Below are 13,940 nucleotides of genomic sequence, written 5' to 3'. Positions count from 1 at the left end.
TGTAACAGGGCATTTTCATAACGTACACAGGGGACCTCAAGAATCATAAGGTTTAAGGTCAGACGGGACCACACCAGATCTTCCCGTCTGACCTGCTGTACATCACAGGCCACCAACGCCACCCAGGACCCAAACCCCAAATCCCGCAACCAAAATTGGATTGAAGTAGGACAGCCCACAGGAGATGAGGCTCGTATGTGTCACACAAAGAGAACAGGCAGGACCAAAGTGCACAGATGCATGAGGCCCCTGCCATGGCAGGGAAATGATTGAGAGAGATAAACCCAGATAAACCTGGCAAGTGAACCCCACACGCACCCTGCAGAGGAAGGAGAAAAGTCCCCAAGACCACTGCCAATCAGACTGGGGGGGAAGTTCCTTCCCGACCCCCATATGACAATCAGTTAGACCCTGACCAAGAACCAGCCAGCACCGGAGAGAGAAAATGTCTAGTGCCACCTCAGAGCCCGGGATGAAGCCCTGAAGCCAGAGCTTTTAGGAACATAAGATATAAACCGGCAGTGAGTCCCAGAGGGCTGAGCCGTTCCCCCACCATCACAAGCAGCCCCAGGTGTCACATAATCCCATTCACGAATTCACCCAGCTCTCTCAGAGTTAATTCAGTTGTTTGCCCCCACAAGCCTTATTGGGAGGCTCAGAATCACCTGGCCAGTGAGTGAGCCTCTCTCAGAGCTCCCCTTCACCCCTCAGACTGTGGCTCTGTCCCACACATCCCTTAGACACCACCAAATCATTCAGCAGGACTCTGGCACTCACGGGAAATCGAGACAGACGCCCCTCCACACGGGCAGGGCCAGGAAGCAGGTGTGCCAAGCATCAGGAGTCACTGGCACAGCACCATAGAAAAACGCTACTCAGCATCAGCCTATCCTTATGCAGAGCAGGGGGTTTCCTTCTTGCAACACAAGGCAGTCCAGGGCACCCAGGAATCCAGGGCATGAAAGCAATCCCCCAAACTCTGGCAGCACACTTGGATTCCAAAGGGCACCTGCTGAGGACAGCAACTATCTCCTCCAAATGAAAGCAAAAGCACTTCAGCCTTATTTACTGGAAAGCAGCTAACTATAATGCGGCTGTGCCGTCAGTGGCCAGGAGGGTAGATACCACGGGGGCTACAATTGGTTTAGGTCTCGGTGAGAACTCCAGTAGTTCCTCAGTCCAGATACAAGTATTCTACAAATAGCTCTCACACACACCCACCTAACCCCCCTGGGGACCTACTTGGCTGGCTACCCTGGGCGCACTGCTGTTTTTAGCATGCTAGCTCAAACAGCTCTAGCGCATGTCTGGTTTCCCATGGTGGGAAGCACACTCCCAGCTGCCGTGTAGACATACCCTTGGAGGTGAAGCCGGAGGGGGAAGCGCGTGCCAGAACACTTGCAGGGCGGGGAGTTGGTTGGGAGAAGGGACTTTCCTGAACGAGGAGCTGAACCTGGAGAACAAAATCCAGATTGTATTATAGTGAATTCAGCCTAGAGTTTGGGTATCTCCTGGCCGGCTGCCTGCAGAGACCATGCCAGAGTTTTATTTACCATAAGGGCTGGCTGGAAAACAACTATTTCAAGGGTTCAAAAAGCAAGGTTTCAAAATTTGTTTTCATTCTGATCCGAAATGAAACCACGACCTTTGGCCGTTTTTTATTTGTCGGGGGGCGGGGGGTTAGAGGGAGAGAGACACACCCCAGAATAGCCAAAAGCCTAGTAGTTCTAGTCCCTGCTCTACCTGCTTCACCTACCTCCCCAGCTGAGCGCCCTAACCACTGGGCTATCAGATATTCTAGTCTCGGTCTCTGGGTATGTCTACATGGGAGCTGAAGAAGGTGGAATTTCCAGCTTGGCAAACGTACCCACGCTAGCTCTGATCAAGCAAGCACACAAAAAAAAACACAAAACAAAACAAAACAGTGTAGCCCGATGGAGTGAGTTGCAGGATAGCCTAGTTGCCCTGAGTATGTACCTAGGATCTCTTACCGGACTGTACTCGGGCATCCCGCTGTCCATGGCTACACTTCTGGTTTTTGTGTGCCAACTCAATACTAGATAGCAGAGGTATGTCTACACAGGCTGGAAACTACACCTCCAGTGTAGGTGTACCCTCTGTCTAGAAATTCCACCCCAGACCCAAGAAAACGTCCCAATGAAATTTGTGTCCAAACAGATATATTTCCACATAACATTTCGGTTTTGATGAAACAGCATTTGTCACTGGAAAAATGGTTCATCAAAATTTTTTCCAGCTCTTCTTGCAATTCCCCTGGGGGCAGTGACCATGCAGGGGGCAGGTTTTTTAGCAAGCAGGAAAGCCATTGCTCTTATAGGTTCCTGCTAGAAGCAATTACCAGCCACCTATTAGCCAGAGACCAATGCAAAGGAGCACCAGTAGTGAGATTTTAGCAGTAGCGCCCTGATCAGAAGCTAAACCCCTTCTGTGGGGTGATGGTCTTCTTTGCAGGATTCTGTCCTTGGATGCTGCTTGGGGACCCCATCCTCTTTTGGGAAGATAAGTTCTCTCTACTAATCTACCCTTTCCCTAGACCAAGTATTTTCATTTCGCTTCCCACACTGCATCAGTACCTGCCTCAGCTACTGATCACAGCTTTCCAAAGTAGCAGAATAAACTGACATGCTTTCCCAGCAGCCTTCAAAGCTCCAAACAGCAGCATTTAAAATGAGTCAGAACTTGTTAAGTGTACTCTGCTGCTGCTTGAGGAAACTCTGAGCAGCAACAGTGGCAGTGACACTGCCAGCAGACTCAGGAAGTCAGCATGGAACCAAGTCCCATTTGAAAGGTTTTCTTAAATAAAAGCTGAAATTCTGTAGAAACTGATGGCTAAGCTCCTCTATGCTCTCTTCACTCCCCGGGCAACATTTTGTACCCATCATTGGCAAGTGAAACTTCAAGCCCTGTGCAAAACAGCGGGTCAGGCTGAAGGGGTATTATAGGATCAGCTCAGCCCGTAGTGCTACAAGAAGAAAAGGCCGTTAAAGACTCACTTCCCTTTCTGTCATTATTTTGCCTTTTCAAACACAGTTCTGAGCTCCGGATGAGAAATCTTATATGAGTGTCACTGTTTCCAGAGCTCCCAGAATAAACGCCATGGCTCAAGCTATGTGGGACGCACACCCCCAACTCCAGTATCCCATAATTGTCTTTGCAGGAGGTAACAAACAATAACTACATTTAGCAATAGCTGAGGCTGCTCCAGGATATACCCCCTCCACCCAAAACCTGAGAAGCATGGAAATAAGATAAGGGGAAGGACTTGTGCATTCTTTTCCACCTTCATCTTGCTTCCAATGCCATTAATAACACTGCATAAGGCTCTCACTTCCATCTCCAACAGATACCCAAAAGCAATACCAAGAGTCATCCAGCTCACTCTCTAAAGCAAGTGCTCAACAGTGACCTCAGATGCATCTAGGATCCATCCTTTCAGCACATCTGACTATCCAACATGCCATGTGTTGGGGGAGTTATTCTGCCTTGACCCTGCTGAGGTCACCATATGATGCAGCTATGTCATGACACAGCTCCAGCTTTTCAGGTGTGGTTCCAGGTACATTAGTAAACAGATCAGTTTTCCCATAGATGTTTCAGAGCAGCAGCCGTGTTAGTCTGTATCCGCAAAAAGTAAAGGAGGACTTGTGGCACCTTAGAGACTAACAAATTTATTTGCTGTTATACCTACATTTAGAAGTGTGATTTCTAAGCTGCAGGAAATAACCAAAAAGCTTTCTGAGGATGGCAGGGGAACAGGCCTCCCTACCCCAGCCCTTATGAGGTGCTCATTCACTCACACCTAATATTGTTACAAAACATGTATGTAGAGCTGGAAATGTACACCATGCTTTATAAATATAGAGAGGAATGTTTCTGGACTAGAAGAGCTTACAATAGCTGGACCACGTGCCATTCTGTCGCTAAATGCTTTCCAGATTGTCTCAGAGAAAGCATCTTTATAATCCAGGAAGCACTGTGGGATTACGGGTGGGGGCTGTGCCAAACTGCATATGCGTGTTATTATGTAAATGAGTATTATTATGAACTAGCAATCTGGTAGGCACACCAGCCTGGTCCTCTACTAGGTTTCCTGGACAGAAGACAAGAAAAATGACGGACAAAGCTTGCTCTGTTTATTGTAAACTCTGTGGAGTGGGGACTGTCTTTTTGTTCTGTGTTGCTCAAACTTTCCCCATAGGACAGAGCATATCCTAACAGATAGACTGGCTCCCGGACACCTCCCCTCTCATTTGGGACCACACAACATCCCTGGGGTCACTACAACAATTGCTTACACGAGAAAGTAAAACTGGAAGGACCGCATGTATTTCAGAGAATCTTATACATGTAGGGTTGGAAGGGACCTCGAGAGGTCATCTAGTTCAGCCCCCTGGGCTTAGACAGGACCAACTAAACCTAGACCGTCCTTGACAGGCGTTTATCTAACCTGTTCGCAAAAAGCTCCAGTGACGGGGATTCCACAACTTCCCTTGGAAGCCTATTGCAATACTTAACTAGTCTTATAGTTTGGAAGTTTTTTCTAATATCTAACCTAAATTTCCCTTGCTGCAGATTAAGTCAATTGCTTCTTGTCCTATCTTCAGCGGACATGGGGAACTGATCGTCGTCTTTATAAGAGCCCTTAACATATATGAAGACTGTAATCAGGACTCCCCTCAGTCTTCTTGTCCTCAGGGCTAAACAGGTCCAGGTTTTTTAAAGCTTTCCTCATAAGTCAGGTGTTCTAAACCGTTTATCTTTTTTGTTGCTCTCCTTTGGACTCTCTCCAATTTGTCCACATCTTTCTGAAAGGCGCCCAGAACTGGATACAGTACTCCAGCTGCGGCCTTGCTCGTGCAGAGCAAAGTGGGACAATTACTACACTCCTGTGAATAAACCCCAGAATGATAATCAGCTTTTTTCACAACTGCGTCACATTCTTGTCACATATTCAGTACGTGATCCACTATAACCCCCAGATCCTTTTCTGCAGTACTGCTACCTAGCCAGCTATTCCCCATTTGGAGTTGTGCATTTGATTTTCCTTCCTAAGTGTAATATTTTGCACTTGCCTTTATTGAATTTCATCTTGTTCATTTCAGATCAATTTTCCAATTTATCAAGGTCATTTTGAATTCTAATCCTGTGCTCCAAAGTGCTTCCAATCGCACCCAGCTTGGTATCATGTGTAGATTTTATAAGCATACTCTCTGTTCCAAGTCATTAATAAAATATTGAATAATACTGGACGTAGGACAGACCCCTGCAGGACCCCACTAGAAATATCCCCCTAGTTTGAGAGAGAACCATTGATAACTACTCCTTGAGTATGGTCTTTCAACCAGTTATGCAACCACCTTATAGTAATTTCATCTGGACCATATTTCCCTAGTTTGCTTATGAGAATGTCACGAGGGTCTGTGGCAAATGCCTTACGAAAATCAAGATACATTAGGTCTACTACTTCCCCCTATCCACCAGGCCAGTAACTGTGTCAAAGGAGGAAATTAGGTGGATAGGACATGATTTGTTCTTTACAAAACCATGTTGTCTATTCCTTATAACTATTATCCTCTAGGTGCTTACAAATGGATTGCTTAATAATTTGTTCCAGTATTTTTCCAGGTAACAAAGTTAGGCTAACTGGTCTATAATTCCCACTCCCTGGGTCCTCTTTGTTCCCTTTTTCGAAGATAGGTACTATGTTTGCCGATCTCCAGTCCTCTGGGACCTCAACCCATCATCCATGAGTTCTTGAAGATGGTTCCAAGATTGCTTCAGCTAGTTCCTTAAGTAGTCAAGAGTGAATTTCGTCAGGCCCTGCCAACTTCAATACATTTAACTTATCTAAATATTCTTTAACCTGTTCTTTTCCCTGTTCTGGCTTATGTCCGTCCCCCTTGTTGTTAATATTAATCATGCATCTGGTCACAATTAAACTTTTTGTAAGTGAATCAAAATAGGCATTAAACACCTCAGCCTTCTTGATGTCATCAGCTATTAGCTCTCCTTACTTGCTAAGTAGTGGACCTACACTTTACTTCATCTTTCTCTCACTCCTAATGTATTTATAGAACCTTGTCTTATTGCCTGTTATGTCCCTTGCCAGGCACAACTTAGGTGGTGCTGTAGCCTGATGTTGTCCCTACATGCTTGTGCTATTCTTTTGTATTCATCCTTAGCAATCTGTCCATGTCTCCACTTTTTGTAGGATTCCTTTTTGATTGTCAGTTTATTAACCGATGGAGCCATATTGGCCTCTTACTATTCTTCCTATCTTTCCTTTACATTGGGATAGTTTGCTGTTGTGCCATTAATACTGTTTCTTTGAGAACATGCCAGCTTTCCTGACATGTTTACCTTTCGATTTTCTTCCCCTGGAACCTCACCTACCAGTTCTCCGAGTGCGTTAAAGTCTGCTTTCTTTGAAGTCCATTGTCCTTATTCCCCTGCTTTCATGCCTTCCTTTCCTTAGAATAATGAAACCTATCATTTCAAGATCACTTTCACCCAAACGGCTTTCCACCTTCAGATTTGCAAACAATTCCTCCCTGGTAGCCAGAATCAAATCTAAAATGGCTTCCCCTCTGGCTACTTCCTCCACCTTCTGAAACAAGAAGTTGTCCCAATACGTTCCAATAACTTATTGGAGATTGTGTGTTTTGCCATATTACTTTTCCAACAGATAAGTGGATAGTTAAAGTTCCTCATTACCATTACAACCTGGTCTTATTTTTAGATGTCTTTGTGTGATGCAGGAACTGGAAGCAAGGAGAGATGCCAGCCCCATATGACCAGCTGGCTGTCTGGACCACTAGCAAGCACTCTGTGAACCACTGATGGTCCATGGACTACACAGCTCAGTAACCTTTGATCTAACCCAAAGAGGCAATCAGCAAGTTATATTTTCCTAGGGCTCGCCTTTGCTTTTCAGTCAAAGCAGATAAATGCAAATCTGGAAAGGTAAACTGCAGGGAGAACACGGCTCTCTCTTTCAAAGATCAGCTAGGACGTTGTTCTTCAAAATCACAACTGGATTGACTATTGAGATGTTTCTTCCCCCCATCAGATCCTTTGACTTGCAGCACACAGAACCAGGTGTCCACCAGACACTCTTCTAAGGCCAGTTCCGAGGCCTTCTGTGCACGACGCTCCCTTTGTCATTTGGTCAATCTGTGACAAGGGTAGCAGGGAAGGCTGTGTCTAGTGATCAGTTCAGAGGACGGGTTGTCAGGCCTCTTGGGTTCTACACGCGAGCGACGTGAGCGAGGCAAGTCATTTCCCTGAGGATCAGCGTCTCCATCCGTACGGCAGGGATAATACTATATATCATTATCCCAGGATTGTTGCAAGGTTTATCTAATGCATGTCCATAAAGTCCACAGAGACTCTTGGATTAAAAATACTGTATGCGAGCAGGACGTCGCCAATATTACCTGGGGAGGCACAGCCTACAGGGACTCACCAAGGAGCCTCAAATGGCTCCTGGGAATGGGTAAGTTTCTCTTCTGAAAGCTGCTACTATGATAGACACTGTCCCCAAGGAAGAGCTGTAAGTGGCATCTATAATCAGCAGCACCCCAGGTCCCAGCACGCCCCCAAGGTCTGCGCTGTGTATGGGCAGCATGTAACACCCCCACACCTTACCCCATGCACACTGTGCCTTAGGGGGGACCTCGAGGGAGTGTGGCACTGCCGGGGATCTTTGGGGTGAATGGGTTTGCAGGACGACGTCTCATGATTCGCCAGGTGGGCACCGCACCTCAGCCCTTCCACCGCAGGTCCATGAATCCTCCAGGCCCGCTCAGAAAGAGTGAGTCACTTGGTGCCGGGGTGGGGGGCAATGCAGGAGATGTCTGAAGAGCCGCCGAGAGGGTGGCGGGGTGGCTTTACACACACGCCCCGGCCTCCATGGCACAGAACCCATTATCAGCCTTGTAGGAACCCCACCCCCCAGACCCCACTGCTCCGGGGAAGCGGAGCAGAGCGTGACTTCCATCAACCTCCCCACTCCCTCTGCAATAACAACATCCCCTCCGGGACGCCACCACCTCCATTCCCACACCTACGGTGCTTCCTTCCCAGGAGCCCCACAGCAGGGGGTGGGGGACCGCACTTGGGGAAGCAAAACGCCTCCAGAGACAGCCGAGCTGCTGGGTGCAGAGAGGGAGGGAGGAGAGAGAGAGAAGCCCGATCTGTCAAGCCCCGGTCTGCTTCCCAAACATTCAGCTGTAGTCTCCCTCCCAGCCAGCCCCCCAGCCCAGCCCCCCGGCAAGGGGGACGCAGCCAGGGCCAGCCGAGAACAACACAGCGCGGCGGAGCCAGGCAGCAGCAGCAGCGCCCCGCCCCTGGGGCCGGCTGCAGCCAGGGCCCCCCCCCCCCCAGCGGGGCCGGCTGCAGGAGGGGCCCGTGCACCGTTGCAAGCGGGGGGAGGGGAGGGGAGGGTCGCGTCCTACCTGGGAGACGGGCAGCCCGGGTCCGCCGGCAGCGCGCGCCCTACCGCGACTGCGGCTCGGACATCGCAGCGCCCCGCGCGCTGGCCGGCTCGCGGCGGAGGCGGAGGAAGTGTGAGTCAGCGCCGCCTCCCCTGGAAATTCCCACCCGTGATTGACGGGCTGAGCGCTAACCCGCAGATCCCCCCCCGCCCTCCCCATGGCATGCCGCAGACCAGCTGCCAGCGGCAGGCGGAGGGAGATATAAACAGAGAGGGCAAGGGGGGAGCGGGGGCGGGAAGCAGAGGGAGCGGTACGGTCAAGGGGAAGGGAAAGCAGCGGGACAAAAGGATGGGAGGGACCATCAGGAAACTACCCTCGGGTTCTGGATCGATTGGCCCCCGTGCCCCGCAGCGTCCGGGTTGCACGCGGTGGCGTTCTGGAGCGTTCTGGATCGATGGCCCGGTGCTTCGGGGTCGCGCGCGGTGACGTTCTGGAGCGTTCTGGGTCGATGGCCCCACAGCATCGGGGTTGTACCCTGTGACGTTCTGGATCGATGGCCCGGTGCTTCGGGGTTGTACCCTGTGACGTTCTGGATTGATGGCCCCGTGCATCGGGGTTGTACACTCTGACATTCTGGATCGATGGCCCCGTGCCCCGCAGCGTAGGGGTTGTACCCTGTGACGTTCTGGATTGATGGCCCCGTGCGTCAGGGTTGTACACTCTTGACATTCTGGATCGATGGCCCCGTGCCCCGCAGCGTAGGGGTTGTACACTGCGACGTTCTGGATGGATGGCCCTGCAGTGTCGGGGTTATACCCTGTGACGTTCTGGATTGATGGCCCCGTGAGTCGTGAGTCGGGGTTGTACACTCTGACATTCTGGATCGATGGCCCCGTGCCCCGCAGCGTAGGGGTTGTACACTGTGACGTTCTGGATGGATGGCCCTGCAGTGTCGGGGTTGTACCCTGTGACATTCTGGAGCGTTCTGGATTGATGGCCCTGGGCCCCGCAGTGTTGGGGTTGAACACTGTGATGTTCTGGATGGATGGCCCTGCAGTGTCGGGGTTGTACACTGTGACATTCTGGATCAATGGCCCCGTGCCCCGCAGCGTCAGGGTTGTACACTGTGATGTTCTGGAGCATTCTGGACCAATGGCCCTATGCCCTGTGGGTTGTACAGTGTGATGTTCTGGAGCATTCTGGACTGGCGGCCCCATGCCCTGTAGCATCGGAGTTGTACACTGTGATGTTCTGGAGCATTCTGGACTGACGGCCCCATGCCCTGTAGCATCGGAGTTGTACACTGCGATGTTCTGGAGCATTCTGGACTGACGGCCCCATGCCCTGTAGCATCGGAGTTGCATATTGTGATGTTCTGGAGCATTCTGGACTGGTGGCCCCATTCCCTGTAGCATTGGAGTTGCACACTATGATGTTCTGGAGCATTCTGGACTGACGGCCCCATGCCCTGTAGCATCGGAGTTGTACACTGTGATGTTCTGGAGCATTCTGGATTGATGGCCCCATACCCTATGGGATCACTCGCCTGAGCTGTAGCGTGCTGGATCATGGCTACAGAAGGCTGTCATTGCCTTTATAATGCAAAGAGCAGGAAGAGGCAACCACTCGTATCTCCCTAAGTTTCCCTTCCTAAATTTAGCACTCGAATGGTTTGGAGTCTTCGAATCACTGATCCACCTTGGCTATCTGTGAAGGGGGAACGGGCAGGCAGGGAGGCAGAAGGCTGATTACATATGTGGAGGGGATTTCCACTCCTGGATGGAAGTGGGTACCGCCACTGTGGTGCCTGCAGTAAACATTGGGCTGCTCACGATCTGCTGCTTCCTCTCAGTCTCTCCAACCCACAGAGTCACTCCGGAAAAAAAAAAAAGCCTTTAAGCCTGCATCTGATTCTGTTAATATTTACTATTCGTATTGTCATAGCAAGCAGCAGCCCCGGACTGCCCAACGACCAGGACACCATTGTGTGAACACAGAACAAAAAGATTGTCTTTGCCCCACATGTTAGATGCCCACTGGCTGTCTGCTTGCATCTGGCAGTATCGGTAATCATTACGAGATACTTATGCATGGTGGCCTTTGTGATTTGCAGGGTGCCAAGGGAGAGCAGGTCCCATGCCGATGATATAGCTCAATGTGCAGCAGCAGTCAAAAAAACTAACAATGTTAGGAACCATTAGGAAAGGGATAGATAATCAGACAGAGAATATCGTAATGTCACTATATAAATCCATGGTACGCCCACCCCTGCAATACTGTATGTAGTTCTGGTTGCCCCATCTCAGAAAAGATATATTAGAATTAGAAAAGGTCCAGAGAAAGGCAACAAAAATGATTAAGGGTATGGGACAGCTTCAATACGAGGAGAGATTAGAAAGAGAGGGAGTTTTCAGCTTGGAAAAGAGACGACTAAAGGGAGTTATGATAGAGGGCTATAAAATCATGAATGGTGGGTAGAAAATGAATAAGGAAGTGTTATTTACCTCTTCACATAACACAAGAATCAGGGGTCACCCAATGAAATTAATAGGCAAACAAAAGGGAAAGTACTACTTCACACAACACACAGTCAGCCTGTGGAACTCCTTGCTAGGGGATGCTGTGAAGGCCGAACTTATAATGGGGTTAAAAAAATTAGATAAGTTCACGGAGGATACATCAATGGCTATTAGCCAAGCTGGTCAGGGATACAACCCCATGCTGTGGGTGTCCCTAGCCTCTGACTGCCTGAAGCTGGGACTGGATGGCGAGGGTTGGTCGCTTGATGATTGCCTGTTCTGTTCATTCCCTCTGAAGCACCTAGCATTAGTAGAGGGGGGAGTCTGTCAGCAAGGACTGTCAGCAGCTGTCAGCAAGGACTCCTTGGTTCTGGGGCAGGGAGAAATAGAACAGAAACCCTGAACCTTTAGGTGGATGCTCTTAAGCCGGTGAGTATCATAGAATATCAGGGTTGGAAGGGACCTCAGGAGGTCATCTAGTCCAACCCCCTGCTCAAAGTGGGACCAATCCCCAACTAAATCATCCCAGCCAGAGCTGTGTCACGCCTGACCTTAAAAACCTCTAAGGAAGGAGATTCCACCACCTCCCTCAGTAACCCATTCCAGTGCTTCACCACCCTCCTAGAGCAAAAGTTTTTCCTAATATCCAACCTAAACCTCCCCCACTGCAACTTGAGACCATTACTCCTTGTTCTATCATCTGGTACCACTGAGAACAGTCTAGATCCATCCCCTTTGGAACCCCCCTTCAGGTAGTTGAAAGCAGCTATCAAATCCCCCCTGACTCTTCTCTTCTGCAGACTAAATAATTCCCGTTCCCCCTCAGCCTCTCCTCATAAGTCATGTGTTCCAGCCCCCTAATCATTTTTGTTGCCCTCCGCTGGACTCTTTCCAGTTTTTCCACATCCTTCTTGTAGTGTGGGGCCCCAAACTGGACACAGTACTCCAGATGAGGCCTCACCAATGCCAAATAGAGGGGGGACATCACAGACTCAGAGGTGGAACCCCCTGCCAGACTGGGGAGGTGAAGGTGGAGCTCGGGGAGCATGCAGGTGCAAAATCCATTCTTACTTAAAGTTTTCACAAGTGAATTATACCAATGTAATTGTGAGTTGCCAGACAAAGCATTCCGCTAGCTAGAGAATGGTCACTGTGTTTCCTCAGAATGCCAGAGACTCACTGCTTTGTTTCACAATGACCACATATTTGCCTAACCTTGTAACTATGGCTGGCTCCCCTTGATATCAAGGGGAACTGTCCATGAAGGTCAAGAGTGATGCACGAGAGGCACGCCTATATACAGTGCAAAGAGCAGCTCCAGAGTTACCGCAGCTTTCCTGGCACCATGAGCAGCTCAGATTGTGAGAATTCCCCAGTCTTTATTGCCTAGGGGAGAGTCAAGTCATCTTTGAGCTGTTTGTTCTCATAATATATTGGAAAACTGACATTACGATCTGTTTCCTTATCACATTCCCCCCCCCCCCCCCGGCACCATCGCTTCTGTTATTGTAGGGTTGCTCGTGAGCAACAATGGTGGATAATGACAGGAAAAAAGAGCCAGTGACAACTGCAGGGAATTTCCCCATTTCTGCACAATATTGCATAGATTTTCACATATGCTGTACCGATCTTCCATTTAATTATTAGCCATTTTTTGCCAGCAAGGTGCTAGGGAATATGCCTATCAGGCTGTGGAACAAGCAGAGGATCCACACTGCAAGCAGAGAAGTTGAACCATTCCCCCACAGCTTTCAGCCTATGCACCTCACTGCTGACTTGTAGCAACTCCAGCTAGCCCATGGTGGGCTCTCCCAGAAGGCTGCCTGTACACTTCAGTCCTGCCCTACAGCATGGTCAGCCATTCCAGTCTTGGGTTCCCGCAGCACGCTGCTCACGCACCACCATCACTTTTTGGAAACTGGAGGCTTCAGGAAACACTGGAGAACACGGTCATTAAAGTACGTTACAAGGGGTAAGCTCTGTGGCCTAGTCCCTTGTTGCTCTAAATAGAACAATGCCTTAAAATGTTCTACAGGGTTTAATTTCACAGCTCACTGTGTTCTAGGACTTTGGTCGTGGGACTCTCTTCTCGTGTCCTGCATTTTAAACCAGTGCAGGAAATGTAAATGCCTATGTTCTACAGCTGAATGTACCACCCAGGTGCTCCGTGCACCCAGGAATCTATGGGAACCCTGGGACTGAAAAACAGTCAAATTATCCCTGCTTCTCCTAGCCCAACTGGAACTCGTTTCGTTCTGTTTTTTGTTCTGTGAGCCAGCAGAAAGCCTGGAGGCAAAGCTAAATACGGCCATATTGAGCCACAAAGGGGCTTATTTTTAAGATAGTTTCTCAGCCTGCAAATAAATAGCCTAAGGCAGTCTGTAAAAACTCTGGTCTATTTCTGTCAAAGAGAGACAAAGAGGTGTCGTGTCTCTATCTCCATAGTTCCAGAATCTTGATTTACAACATAACTGACTCTTCTCCCTTTCACCTTATCTACCACATGCTCTGGCTAAAAGAACCTTTGGTTACTCACCCAGGTAGGGCCAAGGGGAGCTGGCGAGAGAGAGCCTTCGGTCCAGACTCTGGGCTGTTAAGCGAATACAGGAAGGAGAGCCCAGCTGAGTTTACTTTTAGGCAGGAGAAGGGAAATTCCCCATGCTGAGGCCCCAGACAGCTGGAGTGGTTTTGATAAGGAGCCACACACAGCATGAAGGGCTATCCTGTGTCTGTCCTCCTGAAGAGGGGGCTGTACCTCACTTATTAGTTAGTAATTGCAGCCTGGAACTACAGAACAGTGATTCAGTTATGGAATCCTAGAAAGGCTGATGAGATCATCCAGTTCTTGCCTGGCCATCGGAAGATTGTTCTCTTTCCCACATTCCCATATGTTTAGTGACTTCCCTAGGAAGCCTGTTTAGCGTTGCTAGGAAATACTTCTTACTGGCCAGCCTGCCTTGTTCTC

General features: G+C 49.3%; 1 protein-coding gene across 3 annotated transcripts in view; it reads right to left on the bottom strand.

The window, feature by feature from the left end:
* The window catches only part of TNIP1 (TNFAIP3 interacting protein 1), a 45,476-nt gene extending 31,836 nt beyond the window's left edge, over positions 1-13,640 (bottom strand). For 2 of the 3 annotated variants that reach the window (XM_037906459.2, XM_037906461.2), the window contains exon 1: positions 8,478-8,685. The gene's annotated coding sequence lies outside the window, so the exon portion shown is untranslated. Of the gene's footprint in view, positions 1-8,477; positions 8,686-13,511 lie in introns of those variants that run through there. The other variant, XM_037906460.2, reaches the window with a different exon arrangement.
* Between the last annotated feature and the right edge of the window lie 300 nt (positions 13,641-13,940).

The sequence above is a fragment of the Chelonia mydas genome, chromosome 8, assembly GCF_015237465.2.
Source record: "Chelonia mydas isolate rCheMyd1 chromosome 8, rCheMyd1.pri.v2, whole genome shotgun sequence".
Lineage (NCBI taxonomy): Eukaryota > Metazoa > Chordata > Testudines > Cheloniidae > Chelonia > Chelonia mydas.
This window is presented reverse-complemented; position numbering and strand designations above follow the sequence as displayed.